Source organism: Bombyx mandarina, chromosome 22 (genome assembly GCF_030267445.1).
Source record: "Bombyx mandarina strain Sakado chromosome 22, ASM3026744v2".
NCBI classification, from domain to species: domain Eukaryota; kingdom Metazoa; phylum Arthropoda; class Insecta; order Lepidoptera; family Bombycidae; genus Bombyx; species Bombyx mandarina.
In genome coordinates this window covers 7,612,821-7,633,490 of record NC_143228.1, presented here as the reverse complement: position 1 = coordinate 7,633,490, position 20,670 = coordinate 7,612,821, and the positions used below count along the sequence as shown (strand labels likewise).

Here is a 20,670-nt window from a genome sequence, read left to right as displayed (position 1 = left end):
CATTCCCTCATGTTTAAGGATCGTGATTCTTCTGATGTATTCTTGCTGTTTCTCTCCACGCATTTTTATGTGTTGCCTGGCAGAAATCTCACCTTTGCTTAAATTAATAATTAGTGAAAGATGTTATATGACCATTAGTCGGTTTTACTGCCGTGTTCTCACGTTCATTTTCTCATTCTCAGGCCAGACCAATGGTACCACATCATTTAAATTTTATTTGTAGGATGCTAAATCCAAACTTAAAGAAATTATTGAGATGATGATAATTAAGCTTAAATTAAGCTTAAATACACGAATTACTCTCAAATATTCATGAATTCCTTTCTTTTTATTGAAATATGTTTTTCTTTTTGAATTTTTAGCCTTAAATTCGGTCGATACAAGAAGTGTTCATGTTGTAATATGACTAGTTTTGTAATTTTGTGTCTGACGTAAACTCTTGAGGTTGTAGGCACATAATGATTATGATGATTATGCCAGTTATGATTAGAATTACCAGGAGGATATAGCTGTTCTAACATGTTACTTGTTTGACGGAATTTAAGTTGCTTTTCCAATACCTATACTAAACTTATAACCAAAAGAAATTGGTTAAGCCATTGGTTAAGAAATTGGTTAGCCTTTAAAAAATTTGTTGCCTTTTTTAATTTGTATCATGGTTTAACTTTAGTAAGAAGTGGAGCAAAGTTTTCACTTAACCAAGGAGTGTGTAATGATTCTTGTGTAATTCGTGTTATGTTGGAAAGTTTACGGATGGGCAGACAACTCGCTACGTGATGTTCGTAGATGAGGCAAACTTCCGTGGTAAGACTCTTCACATCTTATAAGCACGACTCACGATTGCGAGTCCACGATAATACCTCTATTTCTAGATTCATCTATATATTAATACGTGAAGCAAAAACTTTGTATCCCTTTTTACGAAAATTGCGCGGACGGAGGAGTATGAAATTTTCCACACTTATAGACAATATAGAGAAGAAGTGCACAATGTTAATATTTTTTTTAAATAATGCATAAAAGATACATTAAATCAATAAAGAAAACATTACACACACTACATACCATGTATTTGACGCACACACGCATGCATACTATTTATTGTCAGACTTTTGTTCTTGACGTCTGTTGTCAAATTGAGATTAAATATTGTTTGTCTTTGTTAATATTTTTTATAGTGTAGTCTTGGCGAAATTTGAGATTAAAGAAGTATAAAATACAATCATAATAGTGTACAAACTTACAATTCCAATTAATTATAGTCGAATTTCGACTACTGCGGGACCTCTAGTTTATTTAAAAACGGAATTAAAATCCATTTTGTGCATTTAGACAGTAAGGACAGTAGGAACTACTTTGAAAGGTCGTTTGTTTTTTCTCGTGACCAGGTGTGAAATCGTTATTTCTATGTATTATTTATTCTATGTGTTTGGTTTTACATATGATAAAATTCTATTTGGCTGTTAGGTACAAGAGATTAGAAATCAGAGCTACTTCCAATACTTCCTCTTCATCATTTGACAGTAGTACATAGTTTGTTCACTTTGGGCAAAAGATTACTTTTAACACCTTGAGGACAAACGTGGATGCTCAAGAAGATGTTGTGATACGGTTCTAATCTTTGTTGTATGACAAAGAGAAACCGGGTGACAGAAGGTAATCTGTGCCGAAGGTCTATGATCGATCTATGGTAAGGCCTAGCGAACTATTTTAGGTATCGCGAGAGGACCTAAGAAGACGAGGAGGCTTCGCTTAGGCAGAATCTCGTTTATTTTAAGAGTTCTGTGTCCAATTTCAAGATGCAAAGTCGTTGTTTGTTATATCAAATAATTATTTATTTACCTTTATCAGTTCCGGTTACAAAAATTATTCGTAGCTTAAAATTGGATTGTGAACAATATTACTTTTACTCTATTCCAATTACGAAGTCCCTTTTGATACTTCTTAGAACGTAACTCTTCACGTTTCGCATAATTCGAAATAATATCAACTTTTTTTGACGACGATTTTAAACATCATTTAAAAAATACACAATCAATTTAAATCAAGATACAATTAATTCAGATTTCACTAAACATTAAATTTAGTGCTCGCAGGGTCAACCAAAACAATTTGTTTGCATTGCTAATTTATAAAAACAATATATCTTACTATAATCCCATTACCCGAATGTGTCGTACCTATAACGAACTGGCAAGGTCGTCACCTGAGTTAGATATTTTTACTTGTAGATTGGTTACGTTTAGAAAAATGTTCAAGGGCATCCTCCACGTTATTAATAGGTAGGTTAATGTAATTGTATTATATTGTGAATATATATATTTTTTTCCTTACATTATTCGTTAGATTAGTTTTTGTTATTGTGTTGTTTTGTCATAGTTGTAAGGAACGTTGTTATACAAATTCAGCACTATATGTCTTGTTTTGTCGTGCGCACATAACTTATGTTGCAAGCCAGATTTTGTTTCTTTTTTTTTGTGTTTTTTATGTATCTTTAGCTTGTGATGTGTATTGTGAGCCTAATAAAATAAATAAATTAATTCACACACACAATAACATAATAATAACATCTGCGTTGTGATACTTCTTATTTGGAATAGAGTATAATTGATTTCCACAATCGGGAAAGTAATAAACAGTTTGGTCAATTGTCCTAAGAAAGTGTACGAAAGTTATACAAATATTTATTTAGGTCGTATATGTGAGTTTAGAGAATTAACCGTATCTAATATATTTGAACGGCAACAGTAATACTGTTTCTACAGTTAAACTTTATCAAAAAGTGTTGTAGCTATGGAATGCATAGCCGTATTCAAACACAGCGTACCATAACAGAGGTAAAGTGACTTAAAATATACGAGTACAACTTTTACAATATATAAAAAAGTTTACTAAAATTGCAAATTTTTATTTGTAAAAGAAAAAAGATATAATATATATTTTATTTGTTTAGGCATCACATTATTTTTTCTGTTGAAAGTTGAAATTATTTTACGATGCCAGTGCATATTAGAAAACTAGCTTCACTTTCTTGGAGATGACATTCTTGTGAGTCATTCACTGCATGCAAATAATGTGTAGGAATATGCGTGGCGTGCACCGCCTGCGAATCATTGTTTCAAGCCAAGGGCGCCGGTTATATTTTCCATACCTTATTCTAATCTTCAAGGTCATTTCCATACTATGCAGATAAACACACAGATTACAGTAACTTGAATGTTTTGAGGAGAGCAATTAAAGGTGACGAAATCAAGTTTTGGGCAACGCTTAATCGCAATTTAATTCGGTTTTATTGTAGAAAGAAATCGTAACGCCATGCAAACCTGTATTTGTTTTAAAAAAAAATCGATATTTCGTAAATAATTTTAATCGCTCTCGAACAATTCAATATTTATTATTATCGATATATTAATGACTTCTATAAAAGGTGTACTTTTAAGTGTTTTTCCATTTACGTATAAAATCCGCGAACAACTGAACAGAATGTATACTGTTCTACAATTAGGATAAAGCCAAGGTGGACAGCTCTCGGAGAGCAGGTGGCTAGTATTGGGACAGGGCGGCCGTTGGCGACGCGTGACGGTGCAGACCGGGCGCTACGTTGCGCAACAAAACGCACACAACCCGCTTTTACTCGTTGCTCGTTTACATCGAACGCCTCAATTACGTAAAACTGTATCAAATATTGTATCCACGTACTGTGTTCGGTATTTATTTGCAACAACTTTGTGTTACTAAACGGCTGTCGAGAAAAACGAATAATCGATGTCTAATTAGCTGGTTAGTACTTGAATTGCTTGTGTAATTAATATCGGAATTAGCAATGTCGCAATGTAGCTTTGAAATGCTTTATGTTTTCCACAAATGTATGTTGCGGTAAGTCCGTTTCTATTTTTGTAAAGATAGTCTAAATGATTCATAATCACAAAAAAAGAATCACGGGTCGCTGATAACGCTAAGTGAATAAATCAATTTTACACCATTGCAGTTTTTTAAAATACGCGTCCGCAAACGAAGTTGGACATCAACAGGGTATACAGTTGATTTGACAAAGGTTGCAGTCTACGTAACGTGTAGGTAAACATCAGTGGATTAATCCTTTTGATATAATACGACTTTTTTATTATTAAATTCTAGGTTGGATGCTTTTTCAAACAGTGAAAACTGTTTTTCTAACATCGAAGGTAATTAAGTCTGCGGACCAATTGAGGTAACTCGTTCAACGATACGTGTTTTAATACAATGCAAAAGGAGCTATTATTAATTCATCATCTTTGTAATTTTTCAGAAAGAAAAGTTTTCTCGCACATTATGTTTATCCATTGGCAAATGTGGGTTATACAAACGTATTTCCCTTTTTTATCTTCTGATATTAGACCTTTATCTACGAAACTGCTGTTTAGTATACACAGAAGTGTACACTATTTTGTATTACGGCAATGTGGCTCAAAATCGCTTCGTTTCTGTGTCTGTTAAGCAAAGCAAAGATACCTTAACACGTCTGTCGCGCTGACGATCGGTTAGTTCATGCGGCACTAGTGCGGCACCCACTTCTAAAGTTTTTATCTTGTCAAATAGACGCAAATAGACCAATATTATTAAATAGAACCGATATTAGGGATTAATTAAAACAATTGAAAAATTCTAAATATAAACAGTAATAGATTAGAATTAGTATTTTGCAACTTTATATTTGAAGTTCTAAATCTAAGTCGGTCGATGAATATACGGCTGCGTTAATAAACTGGAGGCTACTTATGCAAGGCAACGTAACTTTTACTTTCAACGTAACTCGAAGAATTAGAATTAAAGAAAAAGAAACAAATTTTTGTTTGACCACCGACTATGATACGATTTTTTATGGTTCTACGTTACATTTGAAGTTGGAATGGTTATTTAACTTTGTTGAATACTAGTGTTATGTTTTTATTAAAGAGATTGATGCAATGGCACTTTCAAGTATTGACAAATTATTTGTACATTATACCTTTTTAATCGACCTACGATTATTTTTATAGCCCATACTAATACAAATTATTTGCATTTTGAAACATGTCTGGCAGATCCCCAATAAAATTAAGTACACATTTCACGATAAATATAGAATAAAATGAGACATTTCAAGTTCATCATGATGGTCATTTCGCCGGTCTTGTTATCAGAGTACCACATTAATAGTCTTTAAGCATCGAAATTAATGTTGAAATGCGTCAAAAATATACAAATGTTCCATATCCGACATTCCCGAGCTAGGTTTTGTCATGTGTATCGATAATTAAAATACGTATGAGATTAGTACACCTAATACTGAATACTAAATAATGTTAACAAATACTAATTGCGACCAGGAGCGGACCCAGATCCGTGGTAAAGCATTCAGCGTCATTTATAACTAGACCATCGACGTGATAAAAACAATTCGAAATAATCAAGGCGCGTGACCTTGTTGCTTACGCACTATGAACATCTGAATCAATATTCAACACAATAAATTCCATAATATTGTATGGTGCCTTTTCCGTCATATATAGCCATATTTATCGCACCCATAATAAATTCAAAGCCTTTTTAACATTACTACATACACAATATTTAATCAGTATTATCCAAATACAAAGACACAAAAAATCATTGAATATTCATCATCATCATCAGCCTTTATCTGCCCACTGCTGGACATAGGCCTTCCCCAATGCCTTCCACATAATGCGATCCTCCGCCTTCCGGATCCAACGACTTCCCGCCGTGCACACTAAGTCGTCAGTCCACTTGGTTGAAGGGCGCCCCACGCTCCTGGTACCCCTGGTACATTGAATATTAAATATTTATAAAAATCAAATATTCATAATAGTGTTTTCTCTACATTAAGCAAACGTTTACTTCTGACTAGTTGTCTTGTCCTTGACATTTGGCCGTTTCTCGTGTCATCTAGCTTCATCTCTGCAACCTTTAACTTTACACCTTCAGTTTTAAATACACGTAAATAGGGGGTATACTAATTGTGTATCATTAATCATAATTCGATAAAGTTTAATTTAATGTGCTTAAAGTTATTTTACAGAATAATTTTAAAAGAAAAATTATATCTACGGCGGCTAATTTGTAATCGTAAATTTTTTAATTGTTAAAAATAATTTTATCTTTATCAGTTCAACCAGATGTTAAGTACACAATGAAGTCTAAGGTTTCTACAAAATGCTGTTGACCACTTTCAAAGCAGGGGTAATAGTCTCAGTTTCTTTAGACTAGGAATACCCAAACATTTTCAGGAAAGGGGCTTCTTCTCCAAAATTTACTGAAACCTCAGACTCTCATAGCCAAATTACTCTAAAAATCTTATTTCTAGCTTTCCCTATTAAGATAAAATTCTTAATAATTTAAAACTTTGCGGTTGGTTAACTTATCATATGTGTAAGGGACCCGTTTAGGAATCTCTGCTTTAGACGAATGCTTGTTTATTCACTATGATTACAGGGCTCCATCTAGCTTTAAAAAAAAAAAGATTGTAACTATTTAAGTGGCCTACTAGCAAAGATATAAATAAAAACTTGATATCTAGAACAGAAAGTCTTGCTTAGTTTTTACTCATTCTATAGTTTAACAAAAACTAGCCTAAAGCGTGATTTCTAAAAAAAAAAAACTCGCAATATCTAGATATAATCACATTATGTAATCATTTAAGAAAATGTTAATACGCTATATATGTACGTCGACTAAGGACGGTCAACAGCACCCGTGGAACCGCGTCGGTGTGAGTTCCGGTTGCCGGTACAATGTGTCTAGTCAAGGTCGATGTTATCCCAGCCGTCAATCGTTTCCCTGCAAACGGCTACGATACAATATGCTTTATTTAACTTCAAAACATCTGGTTAGTGATCAATGATGTTATAGTAAAAAGAGTTTTTACTATAACATCATTGTTAGTGATGATGTCTTTTGTAGTTTGTTTTTCCTTCTTCGTCACCGGAACAGGATTTATCGCTCTTTTCTGGATGGGCTGTGTTCGTCCACTATCATCATCTCAGCTAATAGCTGTCCACTGTTGAACATATGCCTCTCCAATTGATCACCAGTGCGGTCGTTGCCACTTGCATTCGACGTGACCCAGCGATTTTCTCTAGGCCATCGGTTCATTTCTTAGGTGGCCGTCCTACGCTGCGCTTTTCTGAGATTGTTTTTTGCCAAGTACTATCTATTATGACGTGTAGTTGTTAGTTATTAGTGGCAACCAGAGGCTTGATTAGACACTGTCGTTGAAAGTTCTGCTTTAGATAATAATAAAATGTTCAAGGAACACAAGGCGAAAATCAAATTATATATTTAGTTTTGTTTACTTTTAATCCAATTTTGATACAGTTAATTGAGCTTTACTTTTTATCTCGTAGCGCTATTAGGTTAGAGAAAGCTTTGACTGGAAGTAGGTAACTAGGTTGTAAGTCTTGACTAATTACAGCCGTTTATTACGTGACGTATTTTCCTAATTTATTCATTTCGACAGGCTTAAGTAAACAATTGTACATTAGGCTGGAAAGTAATATGATTTTCTATTAATTTTTGTTTAAAAAAATGTCTTGTGTTTGTGCTTTTTTTTGTCGCTATTATTGACGATAATTTGTCAGATATTTACAAAAATATATTTGTTAATACGATTTTTCGAATCCATAATCCAGGTGAAAGCTTTGAAATGAGGCTTTGATTTAGAAGATATATGACAGGTGCCGTCTAGCTACTATTATTCAATGTTCCTGGTAGCAATATAATGTATTTTCATATTGGCTCCTAAATTTGTTATCTCCTAATCTAGAGTATTGGGAGAGAACAAGCTCACTCCGTTTTCCTATTTTTGGCACGAATAATTCGTGTGTTTCGACTTGAAATATAAAATATCTGTTTAGCAAAGCATTTGTAAATGTTATAACATTCAATTCTCAAACGAAGACTTTTAAGTTTAAGTGGTTACCGCTTAATGTTAACGTTAGGTGAACCGTAAACTCGACTGCCCATTTTAGCTACCAAATAAGTAGGCTCACTTCCCTCGAGGTTGCATATTTCAATCATACATGTAGTATTGAATATAAATTATGTGTTGTTTAATCGTTAATTATTTTGAAACAGATCGTGACAATGTTGTTTGAATCGGCACAGTCGTCAATATTTAAGTGTACTCATTAGTAAAATTCGTCTTGTGAGCCAATGTTTTAGATGGTGATGAATGTTGATATTGCAATCAATTGCGTTAACTCGCTATCATAATTGTACAGATATGTTGACTTTTAGTAAGCTCAAACGAAACACTCAAGCCAAGCGTTTGTGATAGTTTAATCTTGATTTTAATTTTGAAAAAGAAAAAAATTATCTTTACTTTTTTCTCGCAAATATTTTTACGGTATTTGAAAAGTACGAACAATAGTAAAGACAATAGCCATAGTGTGTGTGGCGTTGATTATTATGATAAATCGTTTACTTTTTGTGATTACGTGAAATACATAATTAAACTTCGACTTAAAGTTTAATTTAAGTAAATTAATACGATGCTACAATTATATTGTGAAGGTCGTTCGCAAATCTGTCGCAATAACTATGAATTTGATTAAAAGATTTTTTATCTATAATGCGAACTACAGCATAGCCGCAGGACCCTAGTCCAGCATTCACAAGAACTATAAGATTTTAAAGACAGGATCTTTTTCAACAGTACCTTCACTATTACCGTACGTAAATTATACGTATCCATACACTATACGTACGTTGTGCAAAAGCTTGTACGGGCCAAAAGTGTGGCAATTAAATGTCTAACGAGTTGGTCACAAAAGGTTTCGAGAAACGTTTTATTAAGTGGATGCTCATGTAACGATACGCTTGTTCACGTGAATAGCTCAATAACGTCCCATTTAATGTACAATAGCCAAAATTGACAAACGTTACGTGAACTATAGAGACATTTAACAAAAACTTTTCAATTATCTAAAGAATACAAGTCCCGTAACCAGCGTCTCTTTGTATTGTGATCCATTTTTTACACAGCTACATTTATATTGTCAATAGTCTTTTCATATACAAACATATTTGCTTTTAGTTTATCGAATACATTATAGCATGTTTTGATTAAACATCAAAATATATCATTACATTCATTTAAGCTTAGATCCCCAAAAATTTTTATTGTACCGATTACTGAAAGATATTCAGCGTCTGGGTAGGCTTATTTTAAACCAGGAGTTCGTTCAACAATCAACTGGGTTCGAATGTGAATGAATGGACAAATAATTTTGAAGAATACATTGATGTCACGAGTTTAAAGCTATCTAAAGATCTTACCGAACAATGTTCTTTGAGGTTTACAAAAGTGTAAAGCATCGAAAGAATACTAAGTTACATTTTACAGTTGAAACGCATAAAGTGAGTCAGTTATAATAAGTGCAGAGGAAGCGTCATTGCACGCCGATGCACTGAGCGGTTTATCAAAAAGACGTCAGTGACTGAAACTAATTTTAGATCGGAGCGTCCGGTGCGGCGGCTCGCTGACCCATCAACTCGGAATGTTTCATACGGTTATTTTAGATTCCAAGTTAATTTACACTGTGCCAAGCCAAGTTAATACCAGTAAAAGTTTTTACGGAGACTTGATAAAAAAGCTTTGAACATTTCAGATACATGTTATCTAGAACATTTCAGATACATATTATCTAGAACTTCAGTGTCTTCTGTTGAAGTCAGTGCAGTATAAAAATATATTCAAGTAACTTTCTACACAGGAATAGATTCGAAAATCGATTCTGGAAGCTGACAAATTTTATTATAAACCGAATAAAGTAAAAATAATGAGAGATAAGAGAATGTGAAAAATCAATGAAGAAAAATGATTTTAAATTTCTTCTCCAATCGAAAACCCATTTAGAAACTGAACTAATTCCATCCACACATCTATTTATCTGTACGTCACTATCTAGGCATTTAAATCTTGTTTGCTGGCTTCAGAGGATATGAAATCTGCAAATGATTTTATTAAATGTCCAAGTCACGTAAACGCGACAAATGCCAAAACTGTGAATGCAGGTTCAGCTATAAACTCTCACTAGATGTAATATCAATTTGTCCAGTAGCCTTGGCATACAAACGTGGTGAAGTTTCACTCGAACAAATGAGGGCAAATATTTTTTGTTCACAACTTCAGATGACAGTTTCAGACAAAACTGAACGGTGATTGGACCTGTCGTGTCGAATATGTTTGAATTATCTATTATCGCAAACAGTAAACCCACTTTCTAAACTGACACACCTTTCAACTGTGTAGGATGTACTCTTTTATTATTTATTTTGAAGAGCTTTATTGAATGTCATGTAGTATATTTAATGGCTTCATTATTATCTAGCCTCAGAGGGATACATACGGGTAGGTGGCGTCAGTCATCTACTGTTATAAAACGTCTTAAATCATCTGTGATAGCAGTTCGTGTATCCTAAAGAGGATGCTGTTGGGCTGAGGCTGAACTTTGGTTGGATAAAATAATTGAGAGTTGCAAGTTCATACTGCCCTGAACTCAATGTAGCCTTTTTTTTTTATAATCGCTTTGTAAGTACGCAAAGTTAATTTTACGTATTTGCGTCGGAAACCATAGCAGAAACATAAAGATCTCAAAAATTCAGTATTGAAAACTATGGAGATTCAAGAAATAACACACATTTAGATGATATAGATGATAGATGATTGAGATCTATATCACTGTTTTTGACTCGCGATTGGGTTATAGATATATGGTGACCTTGCGTACGGGGTTTTTGGGCCAATATCCGGTCGGAATAAATGCCTTTATTGAAAGCGCTGGATACTCGAACTTTGGGTGTTATTATTTTAGTTTCACATATGTATTTTCGATACTCGTAACACAAGAGAAAATCCCAGCTTGGGGCCTTTGAATGGGTGACTTTTGAATGTTTCGGTTTTGTGGTGTCCGCGTGACTCACCTCGGCCTCAGTACAAAAGCAGCAACAAGGCCCTGTCGGCTAGTCGATAGCGATTTCTGAGACCCGCATCCTGTCCACATCACCCTCACCTCATAGCAACAGTGCACAGATCCCATGCAAGTGAAAGCGACTACCTGTGAACAGAATAATTTTAGTTTACTCAAGTGTTCTACATGATCACGGAATACAAAGACAAATAAAAAAAAACAGTATATTTATGGTAAAATTGTATTGCTAAAAAAGTATTAATTTAATTAATTCACAATAAAATATGTACATTAAAAATTAAACACGGATAAAGATTTAGATTTTTCTCATCAAAATTGCGAAATGTTACGTTTTGAAACAGAAGATTTGACCCACTTGCCTAGTTGAAGTGTCGTGACTTATCAGTAGGTAAAGCTTAGAGAGTTTGAAGTTAATATTTTGACTAGGTGAAGGCTATTTTACAAAAATACAACTTTCCTATCATCATCGAGAATTCGGAATATTTGTAAACAACCTTAGTTAGATTAAGAATTAGAAAGGTTAACAGTTAGATTAATGTAAATAATTAAAAGGGACACCATTTGAAATGTTTCCTTAAATCAAATATGAAATTACAATTTTCAATTTACAATTCATGCTAGTCATTCAAAACTACCTTAAAGTAATCTTTTGTACGTATACATGTCTATGTATACAATATCAAGTAAATACACAACTTTTTTGACAGCGAAATCCTTTTAAAGGTCAAATAGCTTGCGTAATTTCTTATACAGATTTTTAGAAGTCGCAAGCGTCATTGTCGTTTAGTGAGACTGCGAATAATTTGGCACCGTAAAGGCATTTTTATAGGGTGTGACGAAATAGGTGGGGTCATCAGTTTCATTGAAGTGATTGAAAATGTTAAAGTTGATAAGTCGACGAATGTCACTAGACCGGTTGGCTTAGTGTCGGCTTTATTCAAACCGACTTACAGTCGATGATACATTTTTTGTTACAATCTTATTTAAATATTATTTGATGAATTCATTTTACGTTATTTTTCATTTTACGTTATTCAATTGTTTTTCGTGATTAGGTTACCATTTAACTATGTTATCATTGCCTGTTTGTGATTGTGACCTAATGTTCACTAAGTGTGACACGGGCTGTTATTTTACCTTAACAATAATTGCATTAACTACCACTATGATTGGAGATAATTTTTTCAACAAATACACCTAAAATTTTTAGCAAAATACATGCAAAAAAAAAAACTCCTTGTATCAAATTTTTTACAGCATCGTTAAAAGTCTTTGCTTTTTAATGAACAACGCGGAGCCGTGCGCGGGGTCAAATAGCGCACGCGCATTTTGTCCTCGACTGCCAAATAATAACCAATCACACAATGCAATAATTGTTCGCCCACCGTGATTCAATCGAGGAACGCGTGAACACTTACTGTTGGAAATCTCACCTTGCGCGTTTCTCAGGGTGTCTTACACGCCCGAAGGCTCTTTGAGCTCACGTTTCAGTTGTTATGAGCCAACAACAGTCATTCCCATCAAAAGAAAAAAAAAATTTTTTTACTGGTGGTAGGACCTCTTGTGAGTCCGCGCGGGTGGGTACCACCACCCTGCCTATTTCTGCCGTGAAGCAGTAATGCGTTTCGACTTGAAGGGTGGGGCAGCCGTTATAACTATACTTGAGACCTTAGAAGTTGTATCTCAAGGTGGGTGGCGCATTTACGTTGTGGATGTCTATGGGCTCCAGTAACCACTTAACACCAGGTGGGCTGTGAGTTCGTCCATCCATCTAAGCAATAAAAAAAAAAATTAAGCTTAAACTGCATTACAGAAACGGATCTCATTACTTTGTTGTTTAAACAAGATTTACATGCCTAGATAGTGACGTACAGATGAATAGATGTATGGTCGCGATTCAACTGCAATTGAAATAATGAATTAATTCAGTTTCTAAATGGGTTTTCGATTGGAGAAGAAGTCGCGAATCAATTTTCTTCGTTGATTTTTCACATTCTCAATATTATTTTTACTTTATTCGGTTTGCAATAAAATTTGTCTGCTTCCAGAATCGATTTTCGAATCTATTCGTGTGTAGAAAGTGACTTGAAAATGTTTTTATACTGCAGTGACTTCAACTTAAAATGTTTAACAGAAGACACTGAGGCTATAGATAATATGTATTACCAAATACGGCTTAATATGTCTATTAACAATCTTTAGTCTACAGTATTTAATATTCATTGATAGTTTTATTTATTTTACGATTCGTGATTGAATCAAATATAAATTTAATATAATAATGCAATTGCAAATCATTTTTTATACACGAACTACATTAGCGTATCTAAATCCATCTAAATATAGTTACATGTTATTTGCACATAACATTATTTTGTTAGCTCCGGCACCTTGACGAAGCAAGATTAAGGTTGTTCTGAAATCATCACAATTCCGCATTGCAAACACCGAACAATGGTAATTTGCATTCAAAATATCAGAACATTCAGTCGGAAGAAAACAGTACTTGTTTTTTTTATTACATATCAAGATGAGGTTAGGATTGATAGTTGATATTCAGTTGTTATCGAAGACCGAATAAACTTGATTGAACTTGGTTGAACTTGAATACAACGTGATTGTCACCATCGATTCGAGACATCAGGTTTAAGTCTCGATTGAATATAACGGCTATCTCGGCCTTCGAACCCGATAAGACGCTTTTAAGTACATATAAATGGGTAGCACCGTAGGTACCACCGTACCACACCGCAGGTACCACAGCACCGTAGTAGGCCTACGGTCTAATAAAACAGTATAAAATAATGCTGCATTGTTAGACACGTTATGTCATAATTCGTAGTATTTTTAGTTTTTATTTTAGTTCGCTATTATTATTTTTTATTGTTACTTCTGGTTTTCCTTACTTTTGATTGACGCAGACAGAGAAACGAGCGTAGAGTTGTTCTGGTGTTATGGTTAAATAACAACTGCAAGAAGGTTATCATTTCAGGCTGCGCCACGCAATGCCCTCCCCCCCCTATTTAAATGAAGTAATAGTATTGAAATATTAAAAAATAATAGTACTGAAATAATGTTAATTGTACTGTTCAATGTATCATACGTGAATCCTTTGAAGTAAAAATAAGTCTAATGCGTTTTTCCTCGACATTCCTCGAGCGCTTTGTTTTTTCTTTTGCAATTGAGGCTTAAGAAGAATCAGCAGTGAAAATCTTGTCTGTCTTAAATTCACTTGAATTATTAACAGCAAAAAATCGATAATAGTGACAGGGGCACACTCACTTTACATCCTAAATAATTTACAAATAATTCTCTATTGTTTAGGTTAGACACTTATTTTTTTTAAATACAAACAATGCTCTCAGTCATATATTTAGATCAGAATCAAATCAAGTAATATTATACAGGCGTAATTTTAACACTCCGTGAACAATCTAGAAGAAATAAAGCAATCAAACATAAATCAGTCCTGTAATTGAAAGTCGCGAACGACATAAATAATTCAATTCTGTCACGAACATCAGAAAAACAGAACACGAAAGTACTTAGCAATACAATCAAATTATATGTGTTTGTTTTTCATTTTGACTGGCGAAGCTAACGTTTTCCTCGAATGACGATATCTTTCATTAAAATTCCGAGGCTCGTTGAGTTTTCGCTAAAACGAAATGTCGCGATATTTCGCAGCGAAACGCGTTGCCTAATCATCATGGTGGATTTATTGAACAATACACGGTATATTGGTACACGACCTGTCACGAGATGTAATTTAAACGTGTTTGGAATGTTGTATCATGCGACTCTATGTACAGAACAAAAATAATCGATGCTTTTAGTCTCGAATGTTCTAGGATTTTAGATGCAGAGGATCACATCCAGCAGGCCACGAACACTTGTAGTTTCGCTGACACTAATATGAAATTATGAAATTTGTGTTCGGCGCAAACGCATCAATGAAAAGTACCCTGATTTTTTATGTGAAACATTTATAGCCGCACGTAAAACCGATTTCTGGCGTGGCGACACATGCCGTGGCGACGCGTCGCCACGCTATATGATGGTATATATATACAGTCTATATGCAGTAGTATGTACGGTGTGGCGACGCGTCGCCATGCGCAATCGACTGTGTGATTCTCTCTGTGTTTTACTTGAAAACAAATTATTTTTTCGTAATATTTTATTTTATCATTATGACATATTTAGTTCCTATCACAATCTGTTCTTTTCTGCATATTACTTTTACAAAATAATGTCGATGTTTCACATCTGCCAGGCGTCCCGTGACGGCTCACATTTTTTTTATACTGCTAATGACACAGCGATTGGAAATAAATATTAATTTTATTCTAAGATCGATTTTTTTGGCTCAGTAGGCAAATTTTAATATAGCGATGAATAAAACCTGTCTTCCAGTTTTCATACACATTATCTATCACTACATAGTATAAAACAAAGTCGCTTTCTCTGTCCCTATATCTGTCTGTCCCTATGTATGCTTAAATCTTTAAAACTACGCAACGGATTTTGATGCGGTTTGTTTTAATAGATAGAGTGATTGAAGAGAAAGGATTATATGTATAATAACATTCATTAAATAGTGGAGAAATCAATAATAAATTACAGTTTCCGAAGCGAAGCGAGGGCGGATCGCGAGTCAACATATAAAACGGTAACTAGAGGGGTGTAAATAAAATTTTATCTTCACTAAAAATTCTAAATGTGTTAGCGGTATATTAATAGTATATAATTTTCCTGTATTGATATATATACTATTTTCACATCAGACAAACGAGTTATCGACCCATTTTATGGTAAGTGGATTCCATTGCTCATAGGCACTAGAGCCAAACCATTAACTACCAAACTTTTGTTTTGCGAAACAAATTAGAATTTTGTGTTTTTGTTTAGGGTTTCAAAAGACAGCCGTTTTGGGATATTTACTAAGACATTTTTGTTAGCTAGGCATGTATGTATGTTTGTTTGTATGTAACGGAATATTTGAAAGTAATTTTTACCGACTTCAAATCGCCCTATCATCTTGAAAATTTACACACGCTTCAGTTGAAAATACAATAATATTATAACTTCGTTCTAATATCGTAACAAGGTAAAAATAAAGTTTAATTAACTATTTGTTCAATTCGTTACTTAAGCGTTCTTTTCTAATTTTCAAACTACATATATCACAATCCTTAGTCAATTATGTCGTTACGTTTTTTCTAAGAACATTGAATGGCATATTCTGTTTCTTATATTGCGACAAGTATAGGAAAAATGATCAGTAATCAGTAACAGTAATTACCTTGGCACGCAACTTTGTTCTGAAGCTAAACTAAACATCGACCAAATCGTTATTTAATTGCCTTTTAAGTAAAAGAAAAAAAGTTGAATCCGATTTGAAAAATATAAGAATAGATTTTAAAAATGATAATATTTAAAAGTGTTTTTTTATGACAATAAATTTTTGGTTAGATATGTCTACTAAAGCCACTTAGTTATTTTATTGTTTAGATGGGTGGATGAGCTCTGGCCCACCCTGTGCTAAGTGGTTACCGGCGCCCATAGACATCAACAACGTAAACGCCGCGGCGCCGCCACTCACCTTGAGACGTCAGTTCTAAATATCACTTTTACAGTAGGTACAATTGCTGCCTAACCTTTCAAACCGAAACGCATTATAGCTTCGCGGCAGAAATAAGCGGGGTGGTGGTGGTACCTACCCATTCGGACTCATAAGATGCCGTGCTCCGGTTGTTAGTTATTTATGTTTCAAAAGTCTTTTTAATGACGTGTTCTAAAAGAGTACGGTTTGAAAAAAACAAAAAAATACTTTCGAATACTTAATATCGAGTTAAATATTTTGTAGATACGCGACGATTAAAGTTTGTTAGTGTTGCTTTTGTAGAAAAACAAGCGTACGATCTACTTGATTGGCCATACAACCTACGGAACCCTTCATTAGGCGAAATCTGGTGCACTTATTTGGCTTTAATATTTGCGAATAAGCCAAACCATCATTTTAAATTAAGCAATGCAGTAATTGACCATAGAAATTTAACATTTTGTCTGTTGATTAACAATGTTCCGATATGTTTTTAATGCCTCCTACGTGCGTCGTGTTCTTCAGTGCTGAAGGTCGTGACCTTTACGGAGCACTTTTGGAGGACTATGTTTCTCCATTCCTTCCTGTCCTCCGCACAGTGGATAGCGACATTGAGTCCAAAGTCATTTTAATCTGATAGGATCAGCGCATGGCCCCCACGTCCCCTAGGCCTCTTTCTTTTCACTTTGCCGGTGACAAGTAGTCTTTCGACATTTTCACCCTTTTTCCTGGCAACGTGACCGAAAAACTCTAAATTCCTACGTAGACAAGTGGTAGAGAGTCCTGTGGAGACGCTTTTTCCAGGATTGATGCATTGGTTCGATGTGCCGCCCAAGAAATCCGCAGTATGTTCCTCCAGCACCACATCTCAAGCGCGTCGACCCGACTTCGATCAGTCTTCTTTAGAGTCTATTTCTCCGCCCCATATAAGAAGAGAAAACATAAGACTTGTTGCAAGCTTACGCTTGGTTTTTATATGGAGATGTTTCTATCGGACCAGATGCTATCAAGCTGAGACATGGCACTTTTGGCTATCTCGATACATCTTCGTATCTCAGGCTCGCACGATCCAGTATTCGCAATCATGGAGCCCAGGTATAAGAATCTTTCTGTTGTTTCAAGATGCAGTGACTCCGTGTGCTCCAGTTTGTTCATGGTATCTATTACCATCACTTTTGTTTTCATTTTAATGCATGTAGTTGTAATTAACTACATATTATTCATTACTAAATTTTGTTTTATGATACTGGATTTAGTGAGCGCAGAAAATTTTCAAATAAAATCATTCAGTTCAAAATATTACAGGTTCGTTTGTCGGTACTAGTAAAATCGAGAGTTTTACAATGAATTCCAGTTTATTCACATTGCGTGCATGTTTGGATAAATATAGGCGCGCTGTACATCGTATTTTATTGTACGTTTGCAGCGATACTTTGTTTCGCAGCGAGATTTTTAAGGCAAAAAATAAAACAAGAAGCCATCACGACACGTTTTAAAAATAGTGATCAGGTTTCAACGGTGTAGCCGTGCTCGCAACGAATTTCACTAGACACAAGTCACGACTTCTCTCAGCTTCTGTTTGGGAGTGTTTTAATTTTTTGTGACATCTGGCGGAAGGCAAGCGTCACGATACAGCTATTAAATGCGGTAGTCTATTATTGCGTCAAGTTGAATAACATTTTAGTTACGCCTACCTGTATATCACGGACACGGACATTGATTTTTCGACTTATAATGTTTGCGGACCTGACAGATAACAAAACAAAGGGAGCGGAAGATAAGTTGAAAATTTTCTTAATGTTTTCGGAACTGCTTAAGTTAATGCTTCCATTTTAATAAAGCGATCTTCTGGTGCTAAGCGTTCGAATCCTTGATGTTTTAAATGTAATGAGGAACATAATAACACTGGTAACGTTCAAATATCATTCGTACCGCGAATTATGCGGCGTTCTTTTGAAAGTGGCACGAACAAGGTCAAAAGTGCAAGACAGCTGTGTCAAACTAGATATCCGTTCTAATACGTCTCTGAGCCTCAGTTATTTTTGCAACAGGCAATAATAATTGTTATTGTATGCGATTAGTAATGATTTATCGTCCTGTATTATTAACCTTATCGGTGACCGCTACGTTGTGGCTATTTATATATAAACGACCGCGTCGATCGATCGCGCAAATCGATGCAAGCTGCAGTTTTAAATATGCACTGCAATGCCATGCCGCCATTATTTGCTAATGTCACTGTTCTATTGACGATGAGTGATAGAAAGTAAAAAAAAAGTGACAGACCTATGACTTGTTCTTAGAACGTGACTGAAGTTCTGGCTATAACTTATCATTTGGACATTCATACAAATAGGTGTCTGCGCAACACGTAAAATGCTGTAAGCGATCTATCATGAACCGTGAAGTATTTCATTAACAGGCTAGACTGTAACATTCAGATTACCTTTTGCAGCGTGTCCGTTGCTGTAATACATATCAATGGAAAGTTCATAAAATCTAGGACATTCTTATAATGGCCTAAAACAATAAGAACCATGTTATGAAACTTCTCCTTATTTGATAAGAAAACCAATTTAAATTATTTTTTAGTTCCGTTTTCAGTTCTCCTCTGACGTAATTACGAAAGCTTCAAAGTATTCAAATCGTAAGATATGATAATATTAAAAAGCACGAGACTAATCCGTTTAAGGGTTTTTTACTTTAAACTTTTTAATTAAAAAATATCATTTAGTGTATTTATCGTTGTCAATTTATGTCCATTTTTTTATTTAACTTAAACATTTTCATTTGCTCTTTCTTTCACTTTGAGAAATTATATAATAAATATTTGTATTTCCACTAGTTTTGTAGATGAGCGCGTAGACATTCCATACTATTGCTAAAAGCGTGTCCAGCTACCGTGAATGGGCAATGATCGAAATTTATGTTAATAAAAAAACGTAACGCAAAAATGTAGTGTAGGCGTAAAAATGATTACAAAACGCGAGTTCACTTTCCCTATTTATTTACTTCTATTTGCTTGTTCTAAAAAGTATAGCTTCCAGACTTGTTCGCGAAAACTCAATAGAAGAAATGTCGCCGTTCGTATGTAATGTATAAAATCTATATTTGCATTGGGAATACTTATGGACTGTCTCGAGTCATACCTAATTGGTAGTTGGAAAGAGCATTGATTTCTTATTGCTATAAGCTATGGGCATTAGCGAGGAGTTCGCTTGTCACCGGTTTAGTATTTACAAACGGCCGGCATGGGTCGTCGACCGATGCATCGACAAAGATGTCGCGTGAGCCATTACAACGAATGCTTATCGCAACTTATTAATAGCTATAATAACCGCCATCATGTAATTCATTGAAACAACGTTATATTTTAAATTTTTTAACAGTATACCGATCACGTAATTTCATAATTGGCCTGATCGTTTCGTTTAAAGCTTCTAAGATTATATCTATTAATTTGAAGAGCTCCAAGTTAACTTGTTCAAAGAGCTACCGGCTAATACAGTAAAATGTTAAAGGTAAAAGACAAATATATCAAGGTCTATAAAAGGTTATATCAACCAAAAACTTACTTAAAAAAACCGGATTTTGGAATGTACCAATATCTTTGTTATAATTGAAACATATCAATAAAATTGTTTTGTAAATTTGAAATATGTGACGTGCCTAAAATACATACGGTGTATATATATATATTATGGCACATAGGTATATATGCTTAATATATGTGCCACAATATTTTTAAAGTAAAAACAATACCCATGTAATTTAATGTTGTTTTAGGTGTTCATTTATGTTCGCGTAATGTGATGTGTAAATTTGATTTAATCAATACTACCGTCTTATTCAAAATGCTCTCGTTTCTTTTCTAGAAAATGAACTTGTGAAATAAGTAATGGTGAAAATAAACTATAATTTGTATATAATCTCATTTAATAGTGCAATTAACCTGAGCTACCGTGACTGTCGATTGTGACATCAAAACGCTGCGACTGAGCAACTTTGTAGACATTTCCGATGTTTTTAAAGATAAGCAAATGGTTTTGTGTGACATGCCCCAACCTCATCGTCCTACAACAAGACCGATAG

At 34.4% G+C, this 20,670-nt stretch overlaps 1 protein-coding gene across 3 annotated transcripts in view; it reads right to left on the bottom strand.

The window, feature by feature from the left end:
- LOC114250844 (uncharacterized) overlaps nucleotides 1-20,670 on the bottom strand; it is a 40,494-nt gene that overhangs the window by 15,842 nt on the left and 3,982 nt on the right. Inside the window, exon 2 of one of the 3 annotated variants that reach the window (XM_089737107.1) lies at nucleotides 10,966-11,095. The exons of 1 other annotated variant lie outside the window; for it this stretch is intronic. The gene's annotated coding sequence lies outside the window, so the exon portion shown is untranslated. Of the gene's footprint in view, nucleotides 1-10,965; nucleotides 11,100-20,670 lie in introns of all 3 variants that reach the window. One more of the 3 variants, XM_089737108.1, reaches the window with a different exon arrangement.